Source organism: Pezoporus flaviventris, unplaced genomic scaffold, assembly GCF_033815535.1.
Source record: "Pezoporus flaviventris isolate CSIRO_AGI_PZ_B2104156 unplaced genomic scaffold, CSIRO_AGI_Pfla_v1 ptg000037l, whole genome shotgun sequence".
Classification (NCBI taxonomy): domain Eukaryota; kingdom Metazoa; phylum Chordata; class Aves; order Psittaciformes; family Psittacidae; genus Pezoporus; species Pezoporus flaviventris.
The window spans coordinates 9,892,746-9,912,906 of NW_026892585.1; the positions used below are offsets into that span (position 1 = coordinate 9,892,746).

The 20,161-nt window shown below is 41.6% G+C and overlaps 1 protein-coding gene and 1 long non-coding RNA gene across 8 annotated transcripts in view; one reads left to right on the top strand and one right to left on the bottom strand.

Moving 5' to 3' along the window:
* The window catches only part of GLI3 (GLI family zinc finger 3), a 209,277-nt gene that overhangs the window by 72,767 nt on the left and 116,349 nt on the right, over positions 1-20,161 (top strand). The window lies entirely within an intron of this gene.
* On the bottom strand, positions 12,480-13,896 carry LOC133275194 (uncharacterized). Its single transcript, XR_009745429.1, has 3 exons — positions 13,716-13,896; positions 12,724-12,840; positions 12,480-12,566 (listed from the first exon to the last, which is right to left on the bottom strand). It is a non-coding gene; the product is annotated as an uncharacterized LOC133275194 (long non-coding RNA).

The window sequence follows — 20,161 nt, forward strand, 5'->3', positions numbered from 1 at the left end:
ATAGGTGGGCATTTCTGTCTTTGGAGAGCCTTGTTACAAGGTCTGTAGCGGGTTTGGACTGATGGTTGTGTCCCTACATGGTAACTTCCATAGCGACAGCAGCTGGAAGGTGGGGAAAAAGATAAAATTAGAAGCCATAGAAGTCTGAGTTGAGAAGTTTGGATAAATTTATTCTTCCCTCCCAGAGATCTGCTGGCATGCAGATGTGGTACTTCCCATTGCTGTACACCAAAACCCCCCAGCCTGACACATAACTGTGGTGCTCGTTACTACCATTTCAACAGGCAAGATCATTAGTTTCCTTCTTTTTATTAGTTATCAGAGTGATCTTTGTGCTGTTGAGGCTGTGTAGCGCAAGTGGTTGGCCAAGTATGACAGGTATGTAGGGAACCAGGGGCCAAAGGAAGATAAACATCACTTGTTGCAAATCTTGAAGCAACCCATAATGCCTGAAGTTGCTGTCTGTTAGTCAGCTTTTTGTGAGTGCTTTGTCCTGTGAGCATTTCTTGGCCAAAGGGATGGGGTTTGAAAAGCAGCCTCTTTGACTTGGCTAGTTAGAGCTTTGAGAAGGGTTAGGTGGAACTCAGCCTCGTGCAGCTTTTGGTGTCAGATGCTCCGTCCATCTATAAAGAGTTTTGTGACTGCAGCAACTTTATGGCAAAGTATGGGGAACACATGAACCAGGTGCTAGTTCAGTGATCATGATTTTCATCAAGAACTGAAGTATAAGCTCCTGGGATGGTGAGTACAAGCCATGTACTTAACTGTTGGGCAGTGCTTTACACTACCAGGGAGATGGTTCTCTTGCATTGGTGGCCTTCCATGTGGTCAGTGCTATAGAAGGAATACAGTTGCCTAAGCAGTGCCATTTTCATGCCTGGGAGGATCCTAGCTGGTTTGTCTGCCACCCTAGGAAGACGGGTCTTCAGTACATCCTGTGTTGTATCTATCTGTCAACTCTGTATGAGCATCTTGGATATACATAGTCCCATCTTAGACCTCTAAAGTATCGAAGATCTCATTATAAGACTGAATCCTCCTCAGTCTTGTAATGTTTCAATCACCATGTCCAAATGTGGCAAACAAACTTTTAAATTCAGTTCTTTTTATCCTCATCTCCACTGCCATCATCCAGCTCTTGTGAAGAAATCCGTGGGAATAATTGGGTTGCAGAGTGAGTGATGTCTGCAGGGTGCTCCTCTGTCATGGCAGGGGGGATGGAACTAGATGATCTTAATCTCCAACTCAAAACAGTCTGTGATTCCCTTATGTAAATTTCCTTGCATCCTGAGTGCTTGTCACTGAGATGTAGACGTGCACTACCCTTCTTGTGCCAAAATGAGTGGACACTGGAGGAGGGTGTTGTGTCCCAGAGGATGCCTCAGGCCAGGTAGTGGGGCTAATAGCAGCATTGGGGCACCATGGGCCTGCTCTCCCCATGGCGTGGGCTTGCTAAAGGAGGTTCTGAACTGGCAGCACGGTTCCTGTTGGCAAGGTGCAGCTTCAAGATTGTCCCACTGAAGTCTCTCAGTAGCACCTTCAGCCTCTGTTTGGAGTCCAGGATTGAACAGGCCTTTACTTTTAAGACAGTTTAAATGCTCTGATTGCTGAACCATTTTCAGGATCACTAGCAAATACAGCTTTATACCTATTGATTGAGCTCAGTACTTGGGAGGAGAGCCTCTTAGCTTCTGCTTCCTTTTATTCACACAAAGCAACCCAGTTAGCTTTCTCTTAGCCTGGCTTTTGGGTAGTCTACACAGTACTCTTGAAATTCTTACTAATTACTTGCAACTTGGGCTCTTGAGCTTGCTCAGAGGGTCATGTCTGAGGTTGGAGATCATGTCAGGAGCACTCACCCCTGTGGAGTTACATATATATAAGACCTCATAGCAGCCTTCCAGTATCTGAAGGGGGCCTATAGAGATGCTGGGGAGGGACTCTTCTTTAGGGACTGTAGTGACAGGACAAGGGGTAACGGGTTAAAACTTAAACAGTGGAAGTTTAGATTGGCTATAAAGAAGAAATTCTTCCCGGTAAGGGTGCTGAGGCACTGGAATGGGTTGCCCAGGGAGGTTGTGAATGCTCCATCCCTGGCAGTGTTCAAGGCCAGGTTGGACAAAGCCTTGGGTGATATGGTTTAGTGTGAGGTCTCCCTACCCATGGCAGGGGGGTTGGAACTAGATGATCTTAAGATCCTTTTCAACCCTAACTATTCTATGATTCTCTATATACGATACCTTTATCTGTGATAATATGACTTACAGCTAAGGCAGCAGCCACCAGTGTGGGTAACCCATACACTGCTAAACACCAGTGTATTGGTAGCTGTGTTTTAAAGAGTACTGGTGTATTGATGTGTGGTCATTGGCATGTGTGGTGGTGGTCAGTACACAGCAGCAGAAAGACAGTTAAGTGCATGGGAGTGTGTATGCTCATAGGCTTGTCCATTATCTTTGTCCTTGTTTTAAAAATGAATAACAGAGGAGAAGCAAATGTATTGTCTTTCAGGATTTGTCTTGCTGAGATTTTTGAGTTCAGCACAGATAACTCTTCAGATATCAGAATCACTTTCTCATCCAAATTATGCTTGGTTTTGGCTTCACACAGGAGCTGTGAGCTTCACACTAAGGGAGCTGTGAGCTTGCCCCGCTGCTAATTCTGGTTTCCCTTTCACATTTCAATGCTGCCCTGAGCCATCATTTCTCCCAGCAGCCAAACGGAGCTGATCCACAGCCCAATGAATTCAGTGAATCAACAGCTGCTGGCTTCAGTGAACTTTGGAATAATCCCCAGTTGCCTTATATTCTGCCCTTTAATCTTACCTGCTCCTTGTGCTAGTTGTAATTGTAAATCATAATTCCCAAGGATCCATGTTACCATTTTGCAAATGAAGAGCTGAATATCGTTATTCCTCTATCTACAGTCCCCTGTTGAAGAAGCTTATGGTAGCAAGCCAAAAGTACTGGCATATGACATACTTGTCAATAAATGGCTGATATGGTAACAGCTGAGTGTAACACCATACCGAGTGTTGAAGCAAATAACTAATGAGGTAGAATGTGTTGAAATAAGTTGCATTCCAGTGTGTCAAACTCCTTAGCATAAAAAGGTACTGCATTTGATTTGTAGGATTTTCACCAACCTGCCTACTGATACTGCTGCTGAAAGGCTCCAGCTTTGGCTTTGACTTCTGTTAGATGTAGTTGCTGAAATGAAATTGGGTTACTTGGGTGAATAAGGTTTGTTGGATCAAGGCCTGTATTTTCTATAAACAGGGGTTGCTCACTTCACCGGGATGTACCAGCATGGTACAGTGATAGGAAGCTGTTGGCACCAAAACCATGTTTCATGCTGGACGGTATTTGAGTTGGCATCAAGGCCAGTGATGTACAGTGCTTTTAACAATAAATTGGAGCCAGACATCAAAAACATAAATTGCTGCTATGACATGAGTGGGATTTTTTTCTTCTTTCATCTAGAAGGGAGAAGAGCAGCACTAGTCATATATCACTGGCTAATCACTGAGCTGCCCAGTGCTTGGGATGTTTGATTTAGAAAGTCTGATGTATGGCCTGCTCATATATGCCTCTGCATTGCCTGAGACTGGCAGTGACCATGCTCTGTGGTTATTTTCACTCTTAGAGATTTTGATTTGTCAACTTCATTTAAATTTAAACAGGCTTGTAGGCAGATAAAGCCGGCTGAAGAAACCCCTATAAATGAAGACCAAAGTCCTGATCTGGCTTTGTCAGCTCCCATGGAAAAAAAACCCACAAAACTGAATGAAACCTAACGTGCTGTCCTGTGCAAGTGTTTCTGGGTTCTTGTGAAGAAGTGCATGTATCTTCCAAGACAGGAGTTAGTTATCTTGTACATCGCAGATTAACACACATCCTGTGTTTAGTAGTGCTTTTGTCCTCTGTACGTTATAAACCAGAGAGGCAGATTGAGGACAAAGCCTGCTGTGGTGGTCCTCCCATAGATGTTAGTGTTGGGTGTATGCCACACAGAAAGGTGGTCTGTACAGAGGGGGTTTGCTGCAGTCTTTCCTTACCTGTGTGTAATGATGAGAGCTTAAGTGTCCAGCTCAGCTGTGTGTGCAGAATCTTGCCTTTTACATGGCTGATGGAATTCTCCTGGCTGTTACTTCCCAGGCAGCTTCCAAAGCAGAAGGTGCGTTCTCTTTCCTGCTCCAGTCCTGCTGCGTGGTACTTCCATGAGTCCCATCTAAATGCAGCTAATGATACCCTTATATTTTGTCAGTGCATGTCACTGAGGTGCTCTTGGCAGACAATGTCCTCTTCACCCTAGCTAGCCTTTGCTTCCTGTCCTTCTGACAGTGCCATGTACTTAGAAGAAAAAGGCTTAAAAACTGGTCCAGAATTAAGTGCCAGAGTGGGGAAACCAGACCTATAGCACCATTCCTCCTCAGCCCAGCCTTTTTAGGACTACGGTGACTTGTGTACTGTGGCTTGTAGCTATCAGACTAAAACTTGGTGACAGCCCCTTGAACCCATCTTCAGCTCTATCTCTGGCTGATGCCTACTAGAAATATATATCACCAGGATGGTGGGAGCGTGGTTGCCAGCATATTGCTGCTTACAGACACACCCTGATGTGATGTCCATGGTAAAAACCCTTTATGTGAGCTGGGTGTATGCTTTATGTTAGTGTGTCTTAGGTAGAAAGATCTGATTGCTGCTATTTTACTTGAACTGGCCAACTAATTTTATCTTGGATGGATTCGGCACTGTTACAGTATGCTGGATGCTGGTATCCTAGGGTATTTGTGTGCAATATGGGATGCATGCATACCCTGCAGTAGTTTGTTTTCTCTGAGGCTTGTTGCTTCCTGGTTATTTTCCTGCTTATTTTTGCAATGTGATTTTTTCATATACTTGTGTATTATGAACCTTTTTGGTTTTTAAGCTATCTCCGATATGCAGCTTTCATATCTTGGCTCCCAGCAATGCTGAACCTCATTGTAAAGTCCCTTCGTGTAAAAGCCATCTAGTTATAACTCTCAAAAATAAGAGGCTTGTCTCCTGAGGACAGCTCCATATTGCGGGTGGAATATAATCCTTAACATTGTTGGGTTTTTTTGCTTTCAAATAGCTGGGGACAGTAAGTCAAGGAGTGAGAACTCCCTTTGTTTCATGTAGTGTGCGTTGCAGGGAAAGAATGTAACAGAGCAGAAAATGAAGAAAGACATAAAAGAATCTCAGCTCAAGGAGGTCAGATCCATCACAGGCTTAGCGTTGCCTTCAAAGATGCCTGGGACAGGTGGCAGTTCAAGACAATCAGAGGAGAAGCATCCGTTAGCGCCGAGATAAGGGATTCTTGCAGAATCCTGCTATCTGGTCCCAGTTTGCTTTGATGTAACTCTGCTAGAGAAGACTTCTGGGAGCAGGCTACTGCTTCCCTCCGTGATAGGCTGCTGTTGTTCAGCCTTTTAAGGTCTCATTACAGTGGTCCTTGAGGATTAATCCTCTTTAAGGTTTACATGGGAATGGTTTTGTCTGAAGGCCCAGCCAGGGACCTCGGTACCACCTGTACAAAGCATTATTACATTATTTCATTCTAATTTTTTAAGTGCTTCATATTTAACAGTATTTGACAGAAAGTAAAACCAAACATCTTACCTTTTTTTTTGCTCCCCTCTTTGGCTATTACTGAGTTTTTGTTGAGCACAGCTTGAACGGTCCTTTGCAGACACTGAACCATTAGCAGTAAATTATATGCTTCCGGTTACTCTCCTTAGCCTGCTGGGTTTGGCAGTCCTTCTTTTTCTGTTCTTTTCCTGTGCCCACCTCCCTTTTTCTCCTTTTTGAAGCAGGGGAGTGATGATGTTTGGCTTCAGAATCAGAAATCATCCTATTGCCAGTTTGTTCCTGTACTGCTGGATTTTGCATTTGTGCCTTTCAGCTCAGGGAAGAGCACTCAGGATATGGGAATGTTGGCAATGATCGGCATTAATTTATTAAAAAATGCATAAGCACTTAAAAGGGTTTGTTTATGAAAAAACATTTACCCCTTTTTTCAAGGGGCAAAGTCTGCTCTTGGTGAAATAGAAGCAATCAGAAGGCAGCATGGAAGCATGTGGGAATCATACCCTGCGTTTGGTGATGAAATAGGAAGCCAGTGCCTTCCAGCTCCTTGGTGTGTTCTGTTATTGGTACTGTTTCCGTGTAACTCTATCATAGGTCTGCATCTTGGAGATGGAAAAAGGGCATGCAGCCTTGATTCCAAAGAAAGGAACATCACTCTGAACTGGATTCTTTCTTCAGTGTCATTTATTATTTCCCTAATTGAACAAAGCGTTACGAAGTCATTTTAATGCTGTAACTTTAAGATGGTGGTTGAGGTAAAAGTAAGACAAAGGTTCATGTTGGTTAAGTAAAAACAGCACCAGTGACCCTGACAGGTAGGAGTAAACTTAACTGCTCTGAGGGTGATAAATAGCTTAAGGGGCTCATCTCTGTCATGTACTAGAAGTCCTTAAATTTAGCTGTTCTGAAGCCATATGAAGCAGCTTGATGGCTTAAATTCAAATTACTCTGGAAGGTGATAGTGTGTTTTATTTAAAAGAAAAAAAATCCACGTAGAAAGCTCAGCAGTAGCTGTAAGTTGGATCCTTTGGGGTGAAATAATGAATTGTGCGTTGTTGCCTACAAGGTACCTGGTCATTAGTTATGTAGTGATTTTACTTTATAAAGAAAAGGCAAGCAAAACAGCACCTTCACAAGCCTTCGGGGTGTTTTTCAAGTGTTCTCTTTGGAAGTTATGTGGTGTGTTGAAAAGCGTTTGTAATGCATGTATAGCAGATTAGTTTTCTTTATATGTAAAAAGTATTATAGGAAACCCTGTAGCTAATGGTGGCTATATAAAACTGTATGGTGCCATTATTACCATAAAATATGCCCGTGACCTTCATACAGTCTTCCATGTCCAAACTGCACATAGTTTGAGTAATGCACATATTTAATTTTTACTGTATTTGTGGAGATTGTGAAATTTTGCCCATACAAATTTTTTCCCTCATAGCTAATTCTGAGTGGTGGTGCTGGGGAAATGGGAGAAGCAGGAAACTAAGGAAAAAAAGATTAACTAAAATCAAGGTAATAAAATATGTCATGATGTGAGGTGTTGTAGATGCCTTCAAGAAGACCTGTCTTCTGAAGAAATAGAGGCAAATTCTTGGCAGCCTAACTTTATACAGACACACCTGATTTATCTATACACATGCAGTCAAGTGCTGTATCTGCAGTCTTGATCTGTATATGTTGAGTATGTAAACAGAATAATCTATACTTACTGCCTCTAAGATACAAATACTTTGAATGTGATGTTAATTTTATGTCCCTGTCTTTAATTTCACATTAGAACTAGTTGTCAGCAATTTAGACTTGTATAGAACTATTTTGAAGGCTGCTGTTATATTTCTGACTTCATAAAATGCAGGGAGTGTGAGATTTTTTTCCACCTCGTGACAAATGCGTGATAACTGCCAGTGCTAAGTATTTAATTGAATTTAATGGCTCTTTGTGTAATTTGGGTGTAGGGTGCCATTATGAAGCATCTTTTCAAACCAAAAGTCCATGCTGCAGTTTAGCAATGCTTCAGCACAGTGGTTGAGTGTGTTTAAGGTGGAAAATGTGCTTGGCTATACCGAGCCAAATTGTGACCTATTCTGTTAAGAGCCCTGGCTCCCTTCCCTTTCCATCCTAAAGGCAAGTGGGCAGGGTGGGACAAAGGCAAGTGCTGATTTTGGACAGCTTGATGAGAACGTGATCAATGAATGTGGTGGTCCAGTGATTCAGCTGTGCAGTCTGTGTCGAGGCAAAGAATGGATAGAGTTGCCTTCAGGATCCTGGGGCTGACTCCTAGGGTTGCCTTTACCCAGGGTGCGAGGAATAATGTCTCTTGGAGACAGGGAAGTGGCTGGCTTTTGCAGTGTTTGTACATACACCATGGTAACATTTACTAATATTAGTATTTGTTTTCTAAATCAACAAAAGCACCCTGTAATCAGTGGGGGTCAGCCATCCTGGGAGTTCAAACTGTAAAGTTCAGCCATTCTTTCATTGTGAGAGGAAAACAATATATGAAAATGAAAACCTGTTAGGATGTGACATAAACCAAAACTTGAGTTTGCTCAATAGGAGAACAAGCATGGAAAACATAAATCCTGAAAAAGAAGTTTCCAGAAAGTTATCAGCTAAAAATAGGGTAAGTTGTTACATAAATCTACTACAGCATGTGCTACCCAAACCTCTCTGTGTATAAATATATAGGGTTGTGTATATTTCTGTTACATATATTAAAAATTTCATTGCAGCTTTGGGGCTTTATAGCTCTCATTAGTCTATTTTTTTTTTCCTATGGTAATAAATTCTGTATTTTATAGTAGGAGCAGAATCTTACCTTTTTTGTTAGGAAGGAGCAAAAGTTTAATCCAAACTGCGCTCAAGCTAACAAATGTGTAATGGACAAGGACTTGTTCAGAGTAAATCTGATGCTTACACCAGATTGTCTTTTTATTGGCATTTAGATAACATTTCCCAGTGTGAAAAGGCAATACAACAGAAGTGTGTGCATGAAGTATTTGCATCCATACCATACAGCTGCTGAATACTGTATTACAGTATTACAGATTTCTTTCAGAAGTGACCATAGAAATTGTAGGTACTAGCCCTGCAAGAAGAAACATACACTCAAGAAATCTATCAAATACAACGTGACTTGTGAGAACTGTAGGAATTCAGCTCAGTTAAATTGCTGCAGTGGATTTTAGTTGCCAGCTGTTGTGTTGAGCACTTCTTGTAGATGCAAATCACGTTAACAAAGAGTTTGATTAGGAAAAACAAAAAGCTGGCTGGATTTCCAGATTGTCTTTCTTCAGAGCCTTCTAGGGTGTCTCCTTGTACGCAACAACTTGGTCTTCTTTTTCCATCAAGGTCATCCAAACTTTTCACGGAAAACAAGGAAAAACCTTGACTCTCCCTTCCAGACTTAGGTTCATCTGTGCTCAGATATCCCCAGAACCATCAGTTCTCCTCACCTCTGTGCATACTTTCTTCCTGGCGTCTGTCTCCCAAAGCTAGAGCCGCATGGAATTTACTTACCTGTCTTCCATTCATGCTGTAAGAAGTGAAAATCTTCAAACCAGTAGGTTGTTTCTGTGGGCTCTGTACTGTTAGATCCTGTCCTGAGCTTGTTTGTGCTGCAGAGCTTTCTGTCTTGGGAAAGGCAGTATCAGTGTAGCCTGTAAGATACAGCAAGGACCTGAATACTGGGTGGCACAGTGGAATGTCATTCAAGCAGCTCCGATAGGTTTTGAGCGCTCAGTAGGTGTCAGCTCAACTCCCCAGTATATGAGCACTGGCTGCAGCTTTGGAAGAACATACAGGTCTCTGATAAGGTGGCAGATGGGTTCTTTCCCAAGTCAGAGATGGTACAGTATGGAACAGTGGGGTCCAGACTTGGCAGGTAGGCAGAGCTCATTCAGCAAAGCAGAGGGTCTCATCCTGTGAAGCACACAAACCAGTTTTCAACTTGTTAGGGATGAAACCCTTCCCCACCCCACCCAAAACACCTGAAGACTTGGAGGTATGTTCAGGATTAGATCTTGTCTTCTAAAAACAAGAGCACAGGTGAAGTACTTCTAAACCAGCTTGAGTAGAAGTCATTCCTCTGATACTTCGGCCTCTTGTCTGTTCTCTTGTTTCTTGGTACGTACCCTATTTTTTTTACCAGGTGCAATGTGGGGAAGTAAATCTTTCCATCTGCTCAAGAAAGCAGTTTTCTAAGATAGTAAGGGACTTGTTGAACACAATTGCTCGTTATAAATAAAGTCAGTATAGAGCAGCTAGTAGTGGAGAATGTTTTCATCACGGACCCCTGTGTTTTTTCCCCAAAATGAAACAAAATTCCAGGGGTTTGATTGAGAGGCCCCATGTCATGTGTTCTGTATGAAGTGCTAGTTTTCTCTCAGAGCAGCACGCACAGACTGTGCATTTGTAGCAACTGACAGGTTGAGATTTGTTGGAGATCTCCAAAGAAGTTTGTGGCAAAGCCACAAATAAGTCTTTGTCTAATGTGCTAAGCCCATACCTTACCAATTAACTAGAAAGACTTCCAAAGTGGATTCAAACCTTTGCTCCTAGCCTGGTTTTCAATATGGGTAATTTTTTAACCCTTCATCTCATACTTGTTCTTTCAAAGTGTTTTTATTGGCCAGAATTTTTTTCACATGAAGCAGCTTAAGAACTGAGGTTGGGTCAGTATTTAGATAGTTAATTACTGTTCAAGCTGTGAAGTTGCTTCTGGAACCATGTGGAGTCAAACTAGAGCTTCAGGCAGCAATGTAAAATAATTGATTTTTCAGAAGTACTGAGCATCAAAGTTTTGGGGCTTTATTTGGAAGCTGTTGGGTGCTTGGTCATTTTGAGAGTATTTTAACTTAATGGAGTCTCAGATTAATAGGATTTACACTCCGAATGCCTAGTAAGGTGAATCCCACTCTTACAGTGGGTTCCTGCAAATCTTGGCCCTAACTTCTAGTTTTGAACTGTGATATCATCCTTGTGTGTATTTTGCCAGTAACCAAGGTGAAAATAAGCTGTGCTGTAATGCACCTGGTGAATTCTGCTTCATAATGAAAGTGCAGATGTTGTCAGGTGTGCAGTGAACATGGTAGGTCCCAGGGGAGCAATTATCAGTCTGGCCGGCTCTACTCACACCTTCATTTTTACATGATGGGCTCATGGTTTTTTTCACAGTTACTGAAAGAGGCTTTTTGAAAAACAAACCATACTCTTAAGCTCATTGTCATATTGCAGCATTTACTCGTGTCCTTGCATTCCACAAACTGCAGCTTGTTACTGAAAAGTCTCAGAGTTGAGTGTCGGCTTAATTGTTGTCCCCAGTAAAGTGCCTTCGTGCAACGAGGCTGAAACTTCAGGTATCCTCATAGAAAGAAAGGAACTTGGATGTAGAAAGTGCAGTGACCTCATGGGGAAACTCTGGAAAGAAAACACTTCTTTTAATAGCCAGTTACAGTTGCTAAGTGAAAACAGTGGAGCTAACCTGTCTCATAGTTTAGACAATCCCAACACTTATAAATGTGAAAATTAATAGTTAAGGTTGTCATAAATCTTACACTGCCCATAGTAAATAAGCGCAGCATTCTTACCAACTTTAAGCTACATTAACTCAACTCCAAGTAATTACTAGTTATTTTAGCTTTGTAGTAGAAAGAGGCAGGCTAAATTCTGACTGTTGGTTTGAAAACCCCAAGTGCTGCTTTTGTAGCTGTAATGTCAAAATACTAAGAACTACAGAGCAAATCTTGCATGAAAGAGTAATAAACCTGGTGTATTATGCTAAGTGCTTATGATGTATTCCTAAAACCCCCAAGTACAAGTGACTAGATGTACATTACATTTTTACCAAAGCTCTGTGTTAACGAACGTTTCCTCTTGAGCTCTCTCTACAGGATGATGCAGGAACATCTTTTTTTGGATATTGCAAGTGCTAAACAGGAATATTTGCTTTCAAATAAATAGGGGCTGTGCCCTCTTAAAACAGTTTAATGTGATATTATACTGTAAAGTCTTACCAGTTTAGGTTGCAGTGAAGGTTCCAGTAGGTGGGGAATATATGTTTCCTTACCTGATGAGGGTACAAGGACAGAGTCCAATTTATGTCCATAGTCACTTCTTCCTTTACTTTTAAACTGCTAAGGGTTTGCAAGTGATGTGTTAGCTAGGTATGCTTCTGTCACCTAGCAACATTAAACAGACTTGAAACAAATTGTAGTTGGAATAGGCAGTTTTGGACCATGATTGCATGCAATAAATCTGGGTATCCCTGGCATTCTCCAGTATCAGATATTGCTCTGACTTCTCGAGGTGTCCACTCTGTTAGGAAACATTTGGAAAGCAAATGGCTTCCATTTTATGGCTTAAGTTTAGCTCAGACTTGAACAAAACTTTTGGAGAAGAACATACCATGAAAGAAGACCCTGCTCTTCAAAAAACCCACCTGTGTTGCAGTTGAATAGAGTTCCCACCATGATTATTAAATGTGGTGATCCTTAGTGCCATATCTTGGGCACTGAATGAAGCGATCTCTGACATAACCAGTCCTCGGGACCACTAAGGCTTTACCAGTGCTGGCTTAAACCAACACTTCAAACCGCAGCAGCAGCTGAACTAAATGTTCTTGCAGAGTGTGTACCTACGGTGTGTAGGCACTAATGAAATATATGGGTATTTCAGTATGTAGGAAGAAACACAATAGGTAGGTAATGGTAAAGTTGAGCATCTCACAGTTACTTTCCAAAGGTGATGGTTTGTGAAGGTGCATACACTCCAGAAGATTTTTGTTCTTGATAAATAGAGTGGGGAGGAGTAGTGTATTTCCTCTCTGCTCACTGGCAGCAATTACAATATTCTGTGTAATTACAGAGATGTGGTTTTTGTGCATTCTAGCCTCCATAAACAGCAGGCATCAGTCGGTGATCCTGATTTCTGTTGCCCTCTTTCGTTAGCACTCTTGCTCTGAAAGAATAAAGGAAAAAACCCAAACCAAACCGTCATTAAAACCTTGCAAGAAGAGACTGGGAAGGGTGTAATGAGCAGTGCTGTGCTGATATGTTTTAATAAAAATTAGTTTACTGCATACCACAACAGAGAGCAAATACATGCAATTACTTACAAATTTCTTCAGTGTTTGTACTTATAAATCTCTGCCTAAGTCTTCCCAGCTGGGAGTTAGGCTGGTCTTTCTGCTGTGGAAGCAGGGCTTTGTTCTCATGTTCAGCTTCGTCTCAGTCTGGAATAATTCAGAAACGTATTAGATAGATTGCTGCTCCCAAAAGGCATAATGAAATAACCTTCACTCCCAGCCTTGGGGAAATAAGCACACAATCAGGGTTTGGGCAGATTTCTCGATTAAACAAAGAACTAACTGTGCACAAATTGCTCCGTAACAATTTGTAAAGAGTCCACTTTATAAATTTCTTGCAGATGTAAAGCTGATATTTTTTAATCAGAATGGCAGGGCTGTTTGAGTTGAAATGTTTTCAACATTTTCCCTTTGCTCTGTAATTAGTATCAGAAATATTTATATTTGAAAAGGAGCTGGTAACGCATCCTAGGTTATTTTTGATTTGGTGTTGGGAGCTGGTGAAATGCAATGTCAAACCCAAGCTAAAAACCTCCATTTAATACGTATAGGGAACTTAATCCATCTGGAATAGATTCGGGATAACTTGGTTCTGTCAATTTTTATTTTGTTTAATTTCATATGGTGTTCAGCAAAGGAATGAAAAGTTATTGCACTTAATGTTGTTGTGACTTAAGGTGTTCTCCGGTCAAATTATTCAATAAATCAAAATCAGGCTCTGGTTGTAGCTGCTAAGCGTTGTTTAGAATAGGATATTTAGGGGATTTTTAGCAGTTTTCCATTGATTGAACAAGACGCGTGTCATGCAAAAAGCATGCAGTATTTTGATGAATAGCTGTATTAGATGGTAAGTCTAGGGACCCAATAAACACAACTTCTTATTTTACTGGCCTTTGTTTTTTCGCTCAAGGGCCTCAGTGTAAAACAGAATACCACTGGAGTATCATTCTGATGCCTTACTGCTTATCTGTGACCTATGGTCTTACCCCCTGAAGTCTCCTCCGACATTTAAAAATACATACCTATTTTGTAGGCATTAGCTTGCTGCTGATTACCTCATTCTTCAGCTAATTAGATGGTTCGAAGTCCTGCTCCCACCTAAATGCACGAGGATATTGCTGCAGCTTGTGGAGAGAGGTAGAGATTTTCAGGCTGTTTCCAGGCAGCAGCCTTCCTGCTCCTTAGGCTGGTGTCTCCTTGCATCTCTGCCTCTGGTTCTTGGCCTGCTGTGTCCAGATACCAGAGCTGAAGTCAGCAAACCTGCAGTCACATAACGAAGCAGAATCTTTTCCCCGGTTTCCTATGTCATGCACTGAAGAGGAGCTGTGTGTGGACCAGCGCAGCTGCCAGCAGATGCTGGTAGGTCCTGTTTCTACAAGCACAATGTTCAATTTCAGTATAAACTGACCTGCTTTTAAAAAAGTAAAGTTTCCTCCAAATGCATGCAGCTACTTGCCATCAAGTACAGCTTGAGTACTACATAGCCAGCTGCTGCCTGGACCAGCTTAAAGACCTGAGGTGTCAGTGTAGCCTGGGGAGTGGCTGAGCCCGTGGTGTGCTTGGTGTTCTGCCCCAGAACATCATCTGTCTGCTGCTCTGCACCGACATTAAGTTATCAGTTGGGAAGGTTTTGACATGGAGGCTCTCTGCAGCGTTCTACCCTTCGTAGGCAATGTGTAGTTCCTCATGCAGGCCCAGCTGCCCTCACACAACCTACCCGTTTCAAAGGAAATATGTGAGACATAAGCAGGAAGCTTGCTCCTGTGCTCCATTAAACTAATGACAGAATTGGGAGTTTCTAGCTGTGTAAGTTTAGCTGTGGTTTGGATGTGTGTTGTAAACAAGGAGATAAAAATACCTAAATACGTCCTCAGTGGACAATGGACTTGCCACATGTGTAGGTAAGAGTATAGCACCCTTGCTCATCTTGTTTTCTTCATGTGCCTGGTTCAGTGAATGGCTTTTTGTGTAAATAGAGTTGAAAAATACTGAAATGGTTTCAGGAGGAAAGAGTGCTTGGGCTGCTCGCTGTGAAGGGAAACAGTGAAATGGTAACCAGCATCCTGAGCTAAAGAGAGGAAAAATACAACTGTGTTTACTGGGAAATTCATCTTTTACTCTGTTTCATGTTTGACAGGACCTTCTGACAGCTTTTACCGATCAAGCAGATACGAAACACTGCTCAAACTGCTTGTATTTTGATAGCTGAAGCCAGGGTTAGGAAATGAACTTTACAATTATAGTGGGCATTTAATTAAATAGAGTGGTGTTCACAGTAGAGACTAACAACAGCTTGAGGTGCTCTGCTTTTACACTGGAGAATCTGCAGTGGCATGTTGAAGGCCTCAGCTTGGTTTTCTTTTAAAATTGCATTTAAATGTACACTAGATACACATTCATCACTTTAATCTAAACTCTACTGTAAATTGACGTGTATAGCCTCTGAGATCATACACTTTCACAGAAGTACTCTAATGAAACTTGGCAGCTTTCACCCCGTAACATCATTTGTTCCATTCACTAGCAAAAGCAGACCTCAAACAAGTCAAAACTGCTCAGTAATGAGTTCCATTATTTTTCTTCATGTTTTTGGAGTCTCAAAAGCCTCCTGTCCCATGTCTTTATTTTACAATAAGTCAGAAGAGCACGACAAGCCCGCAGATGTATCAAAGGAAAGCTTTCTTATGTGAGATCCTGAGATTTGTCATTTACTGTAACCAAGCATGGGACTTCAATTAGCATGAGTGACTTCTTGTCAGTAAGGAAGCTTTCTTCTCAAAACTAGCACATTAGTTGCTTGATGTTCGTGGATGCTGTTACATTACAGCTGCCTGTCACCTAGATGATTCTGTCATAGTCTTTTGCGTTCCTATTGATACTCATAATGCTGACATGAAAACCGGGTGCCAACGTAAGCTCATAAATATAAAGGCTTTGTTTGAATTAACCATATCCTCATGGAAAATGACATGCTGTTTTCCTCATGGAAAATGACACACTGTTTATCGCAGAAGCGTCACTGAGGCTGGGCTGGGGAACGACTTGGTCACAGCCATTTGTTGTCAGCAGGAAGCGAGGTGACTTGCTCAGTTTTGGGATGGAATGGGGAGGATGAAACTTGACATGCTGTTTTGCCTCTGTAAGGGGCGATCAGCGTAACCCAGTGTTGTCCATCTTAACCTATAAGGATGAGGAAAAACAAAGCTATAGGAAAAGCCCATTTGTGCCGCCTGTGTATCTGGTGGAAATAAAGCAGCATTTCCATGCAGTTTCTGTTGTGTGAGCTGTGATGTCTGATCTGCCTTAGCTCAGAGCTCTAACTTGAGCTCACTGCAGTGGGGCAATAATACCTGGACAGGAAGAAATTACTGGAATGCATTCAGTATGGCTCTTTCAGCTATATCACTATACAAGTGATTTTTGTAGTCATTCACAAGTTGATAGGCTTTATTGCGCTGAATTAACCTCTTATGTTAGCTAAAAATAACCACAAAGTCTCTTCTATATTGTTTTTTTCCTATACATGTATATATCTATTTTTAAATCTGTTAATATATGTAAATGTAGATCATTTGTTCTGTGCTTTTTCTGACTTTGAAGAAAGCATTAAGTATTAGTAAACTGGAAAGAATTGTAGTTGCAAGGGAGAAAAAATCTGGTTTAGTATAAATGTCTTCCCTTTAAAATATGGCCTGATTCAACATGTGAGCTGGTGACCCACTGAAGTCAGTGTTGGTCTGCAAGCCATCACTAGGTCAGTCAGTTGATGGCTTCCAGCCTATCTGTGTGGGTTAACCTCATTAATCTGCACAGGGATTAATGTGTGTCTTCAGGGGCTGTTCCATGAACTCTCTAGATTCGTATTTTTGGAAGCAGGATCAGGTGCCCAAGAACTCAGAGGGGAGAATTTGTCTTAGTGATTCATTAAATATCTCTGTGCGTAGGAATTCTTAAGTAATCAAGAAAAAACCCTCAGAAAACGTAGGACCATGGTGCTACATGACCTGGGATTTATAGCATGCTAGGGGTTCCCACCAATTATGCCATGTTGTGTAACTGAGCTGTGTTACAGAGCAGCTAGAAGCAGGGGAAGAGGATACAAAGCCTCTTTCAATGGGGCTGAAAATGTCTTTTTTCTGATAGCAGAAGTGAGGAATGTCCAGTCGTTTCCAACTGTTCCTGACTTGGATTGCTTCTGTTCCGATTTGTCTTTTCTTGGCTTCTGCTCACTTTGTACTTTCTGTCAAACCTTTTTCCTCTCTTTTCATGCAGTGTCTCTGCAGCATGCTTAGGTAGTAATGAATGGGAACCCTGACTCAGAACACCTGGCTGCAGTGAGGCTTTCCTTTAACAGTGAATAAGCCAGCTCATTTAGGGCAAAGAATTCAGGTACCTCATTCTGGTGATCAAGTTTAAACAGCAATCTCATATATTCAGACTCCACCATGTAGGGGAAAGCTGCATGTGCAGCTGATAGTATACATTCCTTTGTTGTCAGTTGCTTTCAGCTTGGGTCTCTGTAGTGCCCCACAGGATTTATTTGATATGTCAGTTTGTTTTGTCTTCACTTTCCATGCTCCAGAATCCATAGGTATCTCCCTCCTCTTTTTTTGAAAGGAACTGAAGATGCCTTTGTGTGGCTCTGCCTGTGGTTAGTTATTTCCATGTGGAAGTTGGGACCAGCTTCCTTCTATGGGAGTACCCCTGCTGCCTCTTTCTGTTGCTCTCTCCACGTGTATATGTGCCTTGTATTGTAGAGCTTTCATTGCATAGCTTGTGTTCTGGTTGTTTCTGAATGGTTGAAAGGTGAAGTCTAAGAGTTCAGATGAATATGGAGAGGGGAGGGAGGTAAAATTGGGTGGCTGGAGGAAGGTTTGGGTTTTCTATTAGCCAGTGGTGAGAGCTGGAAATGCCTACATGCCACAGGCTGCTCTGAACACCTTCATTAAGATGGAGTGAATTGGCCCTGCAGGTACTTGGATCTATGATTTTTCAAGCAGAGTAGAAAAAACACCCTAGACTGAGCACTAAACTTTGACAGGACAACTTAGCTGTCAGTCTTGTCACACATTCAAGTGCCTAGCCTAAGACACATGGAAACAGAATAGCCATCCTAGGGATGAAATTGTGCCAGCACTTTGGATGGCAGTGTTGTTACCACATCACCAAACTGTCAGATTCCCACTGTATATGTATATATATATATATGTATGTGTGTTTATATATATATATATATGTATCAGCTGTTCTCCCACTCTGTGGTTCACTTTTTACTTGACTAACTTTTCTTGTGAGACTTTGTTTCTAATTTACCCGTAAGTAAAAAGGGATCCATCTACGTTCAGGGCTTCATTTCATTAAGTATCCTTTAAACGCTTCTACAAAGCATTTTACTGTGTTTATTTGGACACAGACTCTCTTTAGTCCTTTCTCTGTAGTTTTTACCAGTACCTTTTTTACCAGTATCTTGTTTCTGTCCACGGGCTGGGCTTTTCTCATGGTTGCATTTGCTTCTGCTGTATATACAACCATGATTCCTACTGCTTCTTGCAAGGTCACGCTGCTGGCATTTTGCAGGCTCCTTCTTGGAGGATTGCTTCTGCTCTCCCCAACAGATCTGAGGCTTGTTACCCTTGGTACTTCGTGATTGTTTTGTTTTCCCTTTAGAACTTGCATTCAGATCTGGCCTGGTCTAGTCTGCAGACAGAATGTCAAATTCTCACTGTTTTTTGGAAGTATTAATTATAGGGTGTCTTTAGAGCTTCTGATCCCTGCTGTAATCTGATCATAAATTAAATAATCCACAGGTCTCCAAACCAGCGTGTTAACTCATCTGTCTCAAAAGAGTAAGAAATTTACTTAAGGCTTTTCCCCTTAGAAGGCTTAACAAGTGATATACCTTGGAAGTTTTAGGTTTCAGTAGTCTTTAAGTTTCTGTAGTACAGTTATACTTGAACTTCTTCATGGGACTGTCAACTGTGAAACAGACCCAATTCTTCTGTCCGGCAACAGTGAATTTCAGTCATAGAGAGATGTCTTGGTGCCTGTAGCATGCCTGCTAGTCAACACTTAGGAAATGAGCCTGCACAGTGAACTCTATAGAGAGCAGAAAGGGTTGCTGATCCATAAGTTAGCTTGGAGAATCTGACCTTTGCTTCCAGGGTAGCAGTGCTACAGTGCTGGCAGAAATGATGGACAGAACAAAGAAGCAGGTGTGAAGAACCAAGGTTAAACCCAGTCCTCTACATTGAGAATTACAAGGACTTCTTGATGTGTTTAGACACTTGTCTTGATGTGTCTAGACAAATAAGCAACAAAAAAAGACAGTAGGAAAAGGAATCGTCTGATGTAAGCAGTAGCAAGACATGACCTATGCAAAAGTCTTAGGTTCGTAATTATTAACAGGCAGAAAGGAAATCAGCTTTGTAGAAGGCTGTTGCTACATCTTGGTGTAAGGGAAAAAGAGCTCTAAGCAGAAGGCTCCTCAGTTGGCCCTTGTGTTGTAGGAAGGTCAGAAGAAATTACTCGTGTGTGTTGCTGATGTATAATATGAATTCTCCCAAAGTAATGAAGACGGCCACACAAGGGTAACATCATCTAAAGGTGTTAATACAGAATAAGAGGTAGGAAGACTAAGAGGGTGTGATAAGAATGTGGTAAACGGCATATTGTGTGCCAGTTCCTATAGGTAGGCAAGGTTTATAGAAATGATAGAGGAGTAACGAATTGATGTATTAAAAAAACCCAACAAAACAAAACACCCCACAAAAACACACCCCCACCCCCCAGCAAATCCAAAAACCTTCAAACCATCACTAAACTTGAAGCTGAGAGTAGAGGTTTTTGGTTTGGTAAGGAACAGCTTGGTGGGCACAGACTGAGATACCAGTCTACAGGGATGTGCCTAAGGTGGTAGATATATCTGTAGTTCTAGCTACCTTATAGATGCTGATCTCTATAAAGTATCCCTTTAGTTTTAGAAGCATGGGGTCTTCTCAGAGTAACTGATGTCACCTGTTAGAATATATCACGATACGTCTGTTCAGCGTGGAAGATCTATGTTTCTGTGATCACGTCCTGCTCGTTGAATGAACTTGTGTGGTACTGAAAATAAGAACCTCTTTATTGGTGAATGATGGACAACGTATACACTGTACCCTACTTAAGTGTACACAGCTTACCGCATCCATCTGTAATAATAAGAAATATATACATATAAACAAAAAACCCCACAAGAAACAAAATAGGCTGTGCCAGAAACATCCCCAGTAGCCATCAGGGATTGAATATGTATTTCTTTTAAAATAATCTTCATTTTCCTTTCTATGTCTGTACTCGAACGAAAATCGAATTCAGGCAAGGTGGCAGAGCAGCACCAAAATACATAACCTGTTCTGAAGGTGAGATATTGGAAGAAAAATAAACTGTAAGAAATTCAAGCCTTGAGAGAGAGATTGGAGAGATACAA